This window comes from Rhynchophorus ferrugineus, unplaced genomic scaffold (genome assembly GCF_030347505.1).
Source record: "Rhynchophorus ferrugineus isolate W39M unplaced genomic scaffold, kcgeb_rfMv2 rfM10, whole genome shotgun sequence".
Classification (NCBI taxonomy): Eukaryota; Metazoa; Arthropoda; class Insecta; order Coleoptera; family Curculionidae; genus Rhynchophorus; species Rhynchophorus ferrugineus.
The window spans coordinates 15,752,226-15,763,222 of record NW_027472589.1 but is presented as its reverse complement, the minus strand read 5'-3'; the positions used below and the strand labels follow the sequence as shown (position 1 = coordinate 15,763,222).

General features: G+C 31.9%; 1 non-coding gene across 1 annotated transcript; it reads right to left on the bottom strand.

Moving 5' to 3' along the window:
• Positions 1–9,911: 9,911 nt before the first annotated feature.
• TRNAG-GCC (transfer RNA glycine (anticodon GCC)) lies at positions 9,912–9,982 on the bottom strand. The gene has a single exon. It is a non-coding gene; the product is annotated as a tRNA-Gly (tRNA).
• Between the last annotated feature and the right edge of the window lie 1,015 nt (positions 9,983–10,997).

The window sequence follows — 10,997 nt, the reverse complement described above, 5'->3', positions numbered from 1 at the left end:
TCAAAATACAGACGCCATAACCTTGCCAGCCGACTGTTGCGTTTTCTCACGCTTTGGAGCGGGTTCATCTACTATCGGTGACTATATAGATATATATAAATAGAGATATAAACAGCAACAACAACAACTATAACAAAAAAACATAACAAACACAGCATGGCAAGCTACTCCTAGTTCTGCAGAATATCAAAAATTTAACTTCACATCTTCAATAAATAAACAAAAAGTTGTAGAAAAAAGGAAACAGCGAAAAACTTGGCAATTCGACTACACGGCAACAAAATAAATAAAAGAAGTAATTAATATATCAAAGTATAACATAATATTTAGGCGGCTTTATGTCAACTGATGCAAGGCCCCAACCCCTTAAACATTACACATGGACTGAAAAGCTCTGGGCCTAACACATAGATGGAAGTGGTTTTTCAGTTGGTACTAACCTTCAAAAGAAAGCAGTTAAGATTTAATGATATTATACTCAGGTTTGTGAGTTATTGTGTTAAGAGTGACACTACTTTTGTTATTTTCATCAAAAAGAATTTTGTGTTTTAATTTAACACTGCCGCTTGATGGCAAAAATTGGCGTTCAAGCGAAGTAATGGCTTGAAAGGTGTTATGAGTACTCCACTCCATCAGAAACAATAATAAAACGTTAGTTGGGTGACTTCAAACATGGTCATAGGGACACCGATGATGCAGAAAGTATTGGACATCCGAATCAGGTGGTAACACCTGAAAACATAAAAAAATCCACAAAATAATTTTGAATGATCGTAAAAGTGAGGTTAGCTAACATCGTGAGGATATCGAAAGAAAGTGTTGGTTTTATATTGCATGAGCATTTGATGATGAGAAGCTCGGTTTAAAGTGGGTGCCGCGTTTGCTCACTGTTGACCAAAAACAAGAACGTGTTGATGGTTGATGGTGTTTGACCATGTTTAAACCTAACAAACCGGGACTTTTATGTTGATATGTGACAATTGAAGAAACATGGATCCATTACTCACTCCGGAATCACATCGACGGTCATCTAAATAGACACCAACTGATGATGGGCCTAGTTTAAGGCAACTGAAGAAAAATTGTTCTACAAAAGTGGCATTGAAATACTAGAGCAGCACTGGAATGATTGTGTAACTCATGATGATGACCTTGTTGATGAATAAAGCCAATTTTGAACTAACAAAAACGGGTTTTCTTTGTTACGCCGGGGACTTTTCAGCCTATGTGTTAATAATAATTATTGGGCTAAAAATACCAAAGAAAAGGTATTATATCAAAATATTATATTTTGTAATTATTTTTTAACTTATATTTTGTAATTAACAATACAATCAGCAATATTTTCGTGTAATAATATATTAAATAAAATATTTTTTTACTCTGTGTCTTCTTATGTCTATATTATATTTACATGCCGTGCAGAAAATCACTTCATTAAGCGATCTTCTGTATAAAATATTATATTAATTAATTAGCCTTATTCTAAAGCTTATTCTAAAGTCTACATATGTCCAGTAACATAAACACTTTGAATACTTCACATAAACACGTTGAATTACACACGTTATTGGTTCCAGGGGAATATCGCGTTGTATCAGTTTATTTGAAATATAGTACGGAGCATCAACAATAGCACGCAACACTTTATTTTGGAATCGTTGAATGATAGATATATTAGATTAGCGTTACCATGGGGTACTCAACTATGGAGTTGGATTCCATATGACCAAATAGGCTTGAGTATCGACTCATACAGCAACATCTTGTGATATCCTAGTTATCTTGGATATCACAAGAGCAAATAAGATTTGCGCCCGATGAGCCAATACATTTGATATAATTTCAGTCCAAGTTGTTTCCGTTTAGAGAGTATGTGCTTCTTCCAGGTTAGGTGTCGATCTAAGTGCATACCAAGATATTTAACATGCTCTGCTTGGCGGAGTTGGCGATGATTGATATTCACTGGTGGACATGTTCTTCTACGCAGGGTAAACGTTACATGGGTGGATTTTGTTTAATTGACTTTAATGCGCCATCTCTTCAGCCATAATTGTATTTGATCCAGGTGGGTTTGTATGTTTATTGATGCTGTGACTGGATCTTCATGGGATGCTAAGATTGCTGTATCGTCTGCATATGTTGCCATAGTAGTTATTTTTGTGGTGGGCAGATCAGAAGATACAGTACTGGACCCAGTACACTACCTTACTTGCTATGTTCATCACCTTGATTTACAATATAATGTCTATCAGTGAGATACGATTTTAGTAACTGATAGTCCGGATGAGCCCGTATGCCATACTTTTTCAAAAGCCTCAGATATATCTAAAAAAGCAGCCGAACAATATCTTTTGGCATTTAGGTCAGCGTTTATTTTGTTTACAAGTCTGTGCACTTGTTCTATAGTCCCATGCTTATTGCGAAAGCCAAACTGATGTTCTGTGATAATTTTTCTTTTTTCTGTTATATAGTTTAGTTTCTTGATGTATAGTTTCTCGAAAACTTTCGAGATTATCGGTAATAAACTTATAGGCCGGTAGGAGGTCACATCTTCTGATATTTTTCCTAGTTTAAGAACCATTAGTATTTTAGCTACTTTCCAGATGCTGGGGAAGTAATTAATTCGTAGCATAGCATTAAATATAAATGTAAATAGTTTCATACCCTTTTCTGATAGTTCTTTTAAAATTTTAGCAGTAATTAAGTCATAACCAGGAGCTTTTTTAATAATAATTTCTGTCATTATTGTTTGTTTAACTTTTTTGACCCTTAAAATAAAATAAAATAATAAATTATTAATAATAAACATCATGCTAATTAGTTGGGATTTACTGCATTTTATGAAAAAACAAACGTTTTTCCTTCTGCTCACATAATAAAAGATACAAATCGCTTCTCATCCGTCCGGCATGTAGTACAAGAACAGTTCGCGCCTAGACAAAATTAATTGCCATTTCATCGCGATCGAATGTAATGCTTGGAAGGACATTGTCGAGTGAGTGATTTTTTGCTTCGTAAATTCTATAAATTTCTGTCGGATGATTTTACGGCCATTAGTGGTCGATATCCATATGGCACTGGCTACAGCTCAGTGTACAGTTCATCCATAAATAACTACCTATAAAATGTGGCCGTATATTAAGCGAGCGCCCATTCAAATATGGTTTATCGATCGGGAAAAAAGTCCACTCTTTCACATCGAAGTTTGTTTTACTATGGCTATCATTTATTTAATGGTCGCTCATCCTAAAGCCATTGTCAATAGCACTACAATATTTTATTGAAACACACTTTGCGATATATACTCTCCATCGTACGAGGTCTGTCTGTAAAGTAACGAGACCGATGGCTACCGCAAACAACTTACATATATCCTACCAGCCCATAAATGTATTTCGAATATCTAATGTCGATAGTCTTTGAGATATTATGCGTAAAGAAGCATAATAATATAACAGAAAATAAATTATTACTAACTATCAATTTGGGCTTCATAATGATTAGTACAGAGTGGAACGACGCGAACGTTCGGGGTCTTCGCGCGAACCTGCGTAAAATTTGGCATGGATTCGGCGATCTCCGTTCGCAGTGATCGAAATCAATCCTTGCGGTGTTAGGTTCTTCGCGGAAAGTTTCGGTCTCCATCGACGACGTGACGGTTTTCATCGTTTCGTTTGGAACTGTATTCTTTTATCAATAACCATCAATAACCATACTTTTCACAATGGCATGCCAACACAAAATATCTTGTGAATAATTCTTCGACGGTACGGGTAACAGGTCAATCCAAAAGTCATAGATGACACATAGGTGGCGCCACTAGAATTAAAACTATATGTTTTTTAGTTAGCCCTAACCCTCAAAAGATGCGTGTATAAATTTGACTGCTGTCAGATCATTAGTTTGTGAATTATAACATTTTGAGTGAAACAACTTTTGTTATTGTGAAAAAAATTGATAAAAAGGAATTTGGCGTGCTTGCTAAAATATTGCTTTTTGAAGGGAAAAAACAGTTGAAGGAAAAACTTCGCTTGATGCCGAGTTTCCGCACACTACTACAGGAAAATCACTCATCACGGATTGGTACGCTAAGTTTAAACGTAGTGAAATAAGCACCGAAGATGGCGAACCCAGTGGATGCCCAAAAGAGGTAGTTACTGACGAAAACATTTAAAAAATCTACAAAATGATTTTGAATAACCGTAACTGAAATTGAGTGAAATAGCAAACACTCTAAAGATACCAACTGAATGTGTACATCATATTATTCACGAATATTTGGGTATGAGAAAGCTGGGTGCCGCTCGAGCTCACCTTTGACCAATAACAACGACGAGTTGATGATTCGAAGCAGTGTTTGAAGATGATCAAGCGTAATAAACCGAGTTTTTTCGTTTCAACAGAAGGAGCATCAACAGCGACTATTACATAGCGTTATTGGACCGTTTGAAGGGCGAAATCGTCGAAAAACGGCCGCATTTGAAGAAATTTTCGTCGAATGAAGAAGTGATCGACGAAACTGTGGCCTATTTTGAAGCAAAGGACAAATCGTACTACAAAAATGGTGTCGAATAGGAGCGCCCTATAATCAGTATGACATTCTTGAAAGATGTTGATTAAAAAAAACTATTTTTGCCAAAAAATGTGTTTTACTGTGGTAGGCAGTGGATTTTTCAATTAACTTGTTATAGAACAAGTGCATAAATTACAAAATAAATATGGATTTAAATACTAAAATATATTATTTCGTTGCATTCCTGGACACATTTTAAGCCTTTTATAAACTAAGGTATTCAGCTTTGTACGTCAAATTAAAGAAACTTCTCCATCATCCTCACTTTCAATTACTAAAATAACTACATTACATATCATTACTTGATGTATGTTGGAGTTTCACAAGGCAGTATACTTAATACAGCGATGCATAAAAATCACTATAGTGGCAACATATACTAAGAGAGAATGAAGAAGAGTATTAATGAAGAAAAGACCAAAGTATTGACTACTGATGGATCGCTCTCTATTGTAAATCTTGGAAGAACGAAATCCACTTAGAGCAAATACAGGAGTTGAATTATTAGGTATCAGTAATACAAGATAAAAAAGTGACATCTATCGCCGAAGTAATAAGAATCCGAATCAACCAAGCTACAGGAACACTAGCTGCTCCTCATCCCGCAGCTGTTTTGGTCTAAGAGTTCTTCTAAGAGCCTAGTCTCCTATTTTTCAGATCGTTTTCTATAATCTTGATCCGTGTCATGTGAGGAATTTGTTTACTTTTCATTTGAGACATGGACAAACCAATGTAATCTGCGTTTCGGTATTTGTTTCTTAACTGGGCAATGATTATTTTAATACAATCTCGAAGAGAAACATTTAAAATTTGCCTCAAGTATCGCAATTGAAAGACCTCAAGCTTCAAGATGTTAGACTTTAACAGTGTCCAAATCTCGGACAAATATGGAAGGATTGATAATACAACTGTTTATGCGAGTTTTAGTCTTGATTGTATATTTTCTCTCTTCCTCATATAGTGTATTTTTTAATAATTACATCTTATATTAGATATGCTTAGTATATTCTCAATGTACAAATTAATTTATTGCTACTGTTCTGTTGCACTTGCATTAATACACAAACAAGGCATTATACGTGATTAATAAGTCATTATATATTTCACAATTTCAAATAAAACTTATGTACTACTACTTAAAAATTAAATATACACTTATACGCTAAGTTCGTTGTTGATTCAATTGCTTCCACGTTGCTGTGATTTAGAGGTAAATAATTATTCAAACAAATCCACATGAAAAAAATAAGTATCGAAATTATGCTTTTACCAGAGAGTGACAAATTTAATGATTTAATTACACTGTATGACACAATTTTTCTAACATAAGTAAGATTATGTGTTTTGAATTCCTTATTCGATTGTTAAAAATATTATCTTTTGATATGGTCGTCTAACAGGTCAAAAGCTTTATTACTCTACAACGGTGGCCGATATCCTTCCATGTCTAGCATATTCAGTGATTTTAAAAGAAACGTATGAAAACATGAATCTAACTGATTTTAGACTTAATCAAACACAAATAGCACCACTGGAAAGTGTTTGTTGATTTAAAAGTTGTTGTTATATTGCTTGGACTACAGGGAGGTTTCGAGACACCAAAAACCACTATGAAGTTAAATATTGACCAAAAAGAAGTGACTTTGTGTGATGTAAATCAAACGTTAAATATGAATCTCTTATTCCACAAGAAAATGTGATTCTTCTACCCTTACATATAAATCTTGGTCTCTAAATTAAGTGATGCTAATTTAAAAGAAAGTATTTTTGTTAGCCCACAAATAAAGAATAATAAATTCGATGAAAATATTACCGCGAAAGAGTTAGCAGCTTGGTTATATCTAAAGAGGGTATTTAATCGATTTTTAGGCAATCTTGAAGCTGAAAATGAAGTCGAGTTTTTAGCGAATGACTTGTTACTAATAATTTTTTAAAAAATGGGCTGTAGAATGTATTTAAGAATACATTCTGTCATTCCCATTTCGATTTTCTCCCCTAATCTTTGAATGGTGAACGCTTTCACCAGGATATAAAACTGATAGAAGAGCGTTGTCAAGGAAAATGGAATGCTGTGGTGTTAGCAGATTACTTCTGGTTTATAATGAAAGAGGATTCTACTGTCCATAAGAAAAAAGTGAATTTTTCGTCATTCTCCTTCAGAATATAGGTCTCATTTTTTCTATTAACCATTACTTTTCTTTACATTTCTATTAACCATTATTTCTATTTCTAGTAACGGTATAGTAACCTGATCTATTTTGATTCATTGTCTATTTGTAAGCATATATTACAACTTTTTATAAAATTAATAATATAAATAAATATGATTTAAAATTTTCATACTGTATTTATCTATAGTATTTCAATTTATCATAACTTTAAAATTGTACGTGTTGTAAAAAAAACCGTTTAAGTATTTGTATTCAGCAGATACAATATGACAAAGAAAAGACGACATTTAATTTGATATTATAGAACAAAAAGAATTTTGTCCACAGTATTATTTGATAAAATAGCTTTGAAAACTCGAACAAATAACGAAATTATTTTCTCCCCAGTCAATTATTCCAAGACATCACTGAAAACTCTGAAATTCTAAAGATTAGTATGTTTTAAAATTTCAAACCATCAAGTATCCGCTGAATACTGGTACTTCAAATTGGGCGCATATAGTGTTTGACGGGCGTTCTGATTGATATCTGGGGACTCTGTTTGTTAAAACGAATCCTACGATTTTATCTCTGAGTCGTATATCATAGCGTCTAACCAAAAAAAAAAGAAACAAAACCGTGGTTGAAAGAACAGTTACCCCTTAGATTCGACGCCATCTGATCAGCGAGGGAAAAACCGACGATGTGCCACAACCAAAACAAAAGAAAAGTGATTCCAATTAAACAGTTTCGAATAAAATGGCAACGGTATAGTCGTCGAGAGCGGCGCGTCGTTTTGCAATTAAGATTTTAAACATTTTATCGATCACTCGATGGTCGTAAAGTGAATATTCATCGTTGCGGCAATAACATCCTTCATTTCCAGATAGATTTATTTAATTTTAATAATGCATTCGTTTGTCCGCGATCGAGCTCACACCAACAACGGAAACGTCGGTGCCCAGAGGAGTTGGGTAATTAATTAATTTAAATCGATAAGAGCGTATAGCATCAGAAGTATTCCACTAGCTGAGACAGTTACTTAACAATTAATTTTATAATTATTTATTGCTAACAAAATGGCGAAGGCGCTTTTATTATATTTTGATGTTATGGCGGAGGAACTTTTTCTAAAAGATAATTAAATGTGAAATGAAAGGCGCTGTACATATATGAGATAGTATTCAAATTGATTTATCGGTATCTAGCCTAATGTATAGCGTTCTTTATCCTCTTCTTCATTGACTATATTTGTCTCCTCTAATAAATTTTCCTTCGCCATATTTTAGAATAATATTAAACATGGGATAATGCTCTTCAAGGCTTCGCCCTTCTAGTTTCGTGATCTGTAATCTTTTTTTCCGTAATAGTTACAGTTTCCTGAAAGCTCTTTTTGAAAAGCTTAAATAAATAACACAATAAATATATTTACAGGAAGAAATTATACGAAACTTTGTATTATATTAAGCCTACAACCAAAAAACTGCAACAGGCAAGTAATACGTTAAACTAGAGTAAATCAATGCATATTGAATTCACTTACTTCTAAACTGTTCATATACCAATAAATACGAATAATACAATACCATACAGTAACAAGAACAAGTTGGATTAAAACATAAAAAAGCTTATTGTTGTTTGAAACAAAATCTAAATCACACGCATATATATATATATATATATATATATATATATATATATTATTAACAAATTACACAAATTCACATACAAATCTGAAATGTCTATCTCTAAATTGTAAAATCTACTACAAATTTCAATTGTCGTCACAACAGAAGCGTCAATGTAGCTTTTAAATAAACAATAGGACTATAATAGATCAACCTAAATACTTTTTAAAATTATTTGTCTTGTCAGTTTGGTGAATGCGCCGAAAATAATTTCACATGCTTTTTAATAGTGTTGAGAACTATCGACTGAAATCAGTCGAAACAGTCGATAGTCGCAAAACAGTCAAAACAGTCGACAGTCAAAAAACTAGCGACTAAAAATAGTAATTACTATTTTCAGTCAAATTCACGGTTCGACAATCTTGTTCAATTCGCAATATTAGACGAAGATGTACGAACATTTTCCCGTATAAATTTCGAGAGAGGAAAGGACGGAGATAATTGCTTGGAGCAGTTAATTTTATATGTGCTTATATTTTCCAACCGTAGAATAAACTAGACGGAGATGTACATACCATGTACTAACTTTAAAAAAGAAAACAAAAAAAATTACTGAATACTATTAACATGCAATTATTAATTTCATTTTACACGAAGTAGACCCCAAAAATGTTTTATCGTATTTTAATATGTTAATTATTATTTTCAAATAATATACTATAATAAATATAGGCAATACAATAGAACTTAAATGGAATTGGAATGTATTGGAATGAACATAAAAGTTTTGTGACAATTTGGTGAAAACTTCTTTACTTACAGGAATAATGAATTTAATTTATTGAACTATTTAAAACTAAAAATGTCTTCCATTTGTGGTATTATAAATGATGATATCTTTAGGTATAGTTTCAGTTTCAATGTGTTTTTTATTATTAATTAAAACACTCTTTTATCCGTAATGAATCAAAGCAAAACCATGATTATGCCAATATTCAAATTTATCTGCCAATCAATTTATAATTTATTGAATATTCAGTTTTGTTATATAAATAATTAATAATTTTTCTTATAATAATTAGAAAGTGTAAAATATAAACTATGACATAATGGCGAAGGAACTTTTTAAAGGACAAACTTTAATAATATAAACTACATTTATAATTATATTAAACTCAATTAAGGATGATGTAAACGGTATATAGTAGTATTTTTATTGTATTTTTTTTTAATTTTATTTTTATAATTTATTTTGAATTATATTTAAAAGAAATTAAAAATAAAAATTAATGTAAGCATACAATTACAACTATTCAGTTTAAAAAAACCGTAGTAAGACTGTCCTTAGTCAATACCTCAAGAACGAAAAAAAATTACGTTTAAATTATTAACTGATTAAGTAAAGATGTTATGAACACTATCTCAATTGAATAAAAACATTTACCGCTTATATTATTAATCCATAATTTTAGATAAATATCTGCAGAATCAAAAAAACATTTTTGTTGTTTCGTAAACTATTATCTAAAATTGAATAATTTCAAAGAAAAAAACAGCTGCATCGGCCGGGAATCGAACCCGGGCCGCCCGCGTGGCAGGCGAGCATTCTACCACTGAACCACCGATGCTTGCGTTCTAGTTTGTGTATCATGTCTTTAACCCAATAGCCAACATTATTTTTTTATGTAGAAATTATATATTATATATTCATAATATATAACTCATTATTTCTTTGAAAGATATGTGATAGTTATGGATTATATGTTCGAGTATCATTTTCATATCACTGGAAATTAGTTGTGTTCAGATTAACATTCCAGATCATTTTTTTAAACAGCCATAAGTACTCCGGTAAACATTAAAGCTAACGCTAGCGTTTTGTTTTAAGTTTAAATTATATACGAAGCCTAGAACTGTCAATATTTATATATCTACTAATGTGATTGCTCCATCGTTTAACAAAAGCCGACTGCTTTTTATAAGATTTATTAGTTGCATAAACACTTAGTTTAGGTAGTTAGTATAACAAGGCTGACTTCAATTTTGTTTGCTTTTTATATCTTTTGTTCATCCATTCAAATATTGATATGCAATTCGACATAGTTTAAAGTTCTTTTTAATTAAATTAAAAAATGTTTTAAATTATAATATACATTTTAAATCTTAAGGAAAGGGCTGTTTAATATATTAGGAGTTTATATCGAAGTGACAGGTGATTAAAACATAATACACTATTGGAAAAAGTATTGTTTCGAACCTAATTTTAATTCAAAATTTCATATTGGCTTTTTAGATTTTGAAACTAAAAGTGCTATCCCGAGGTATCACTTCTTAATATATTGAAGTAATGAAACACAATTCCTAGAAGCATTCGAGAGGTCAATATAATATATAAGAGATCAACTTTAGAACGTGTTTCAAAAGATTTGTGAAACCAGTTTCGAGAGAAAAATCACTAGATCATGTATGCCACATTATCTGCAACCTATTTACAATGGCACTAAATTATATTTTATTAAAATAAATGCAATTTAAATTTTACGAGGTGTGTTTATAAAGTAACGACATCGATGTTACTGTTAAATATATTCCTATTCAGAGCCAATTCCTAATATATAGGAAAATAGAGGAACAACAGGTGGT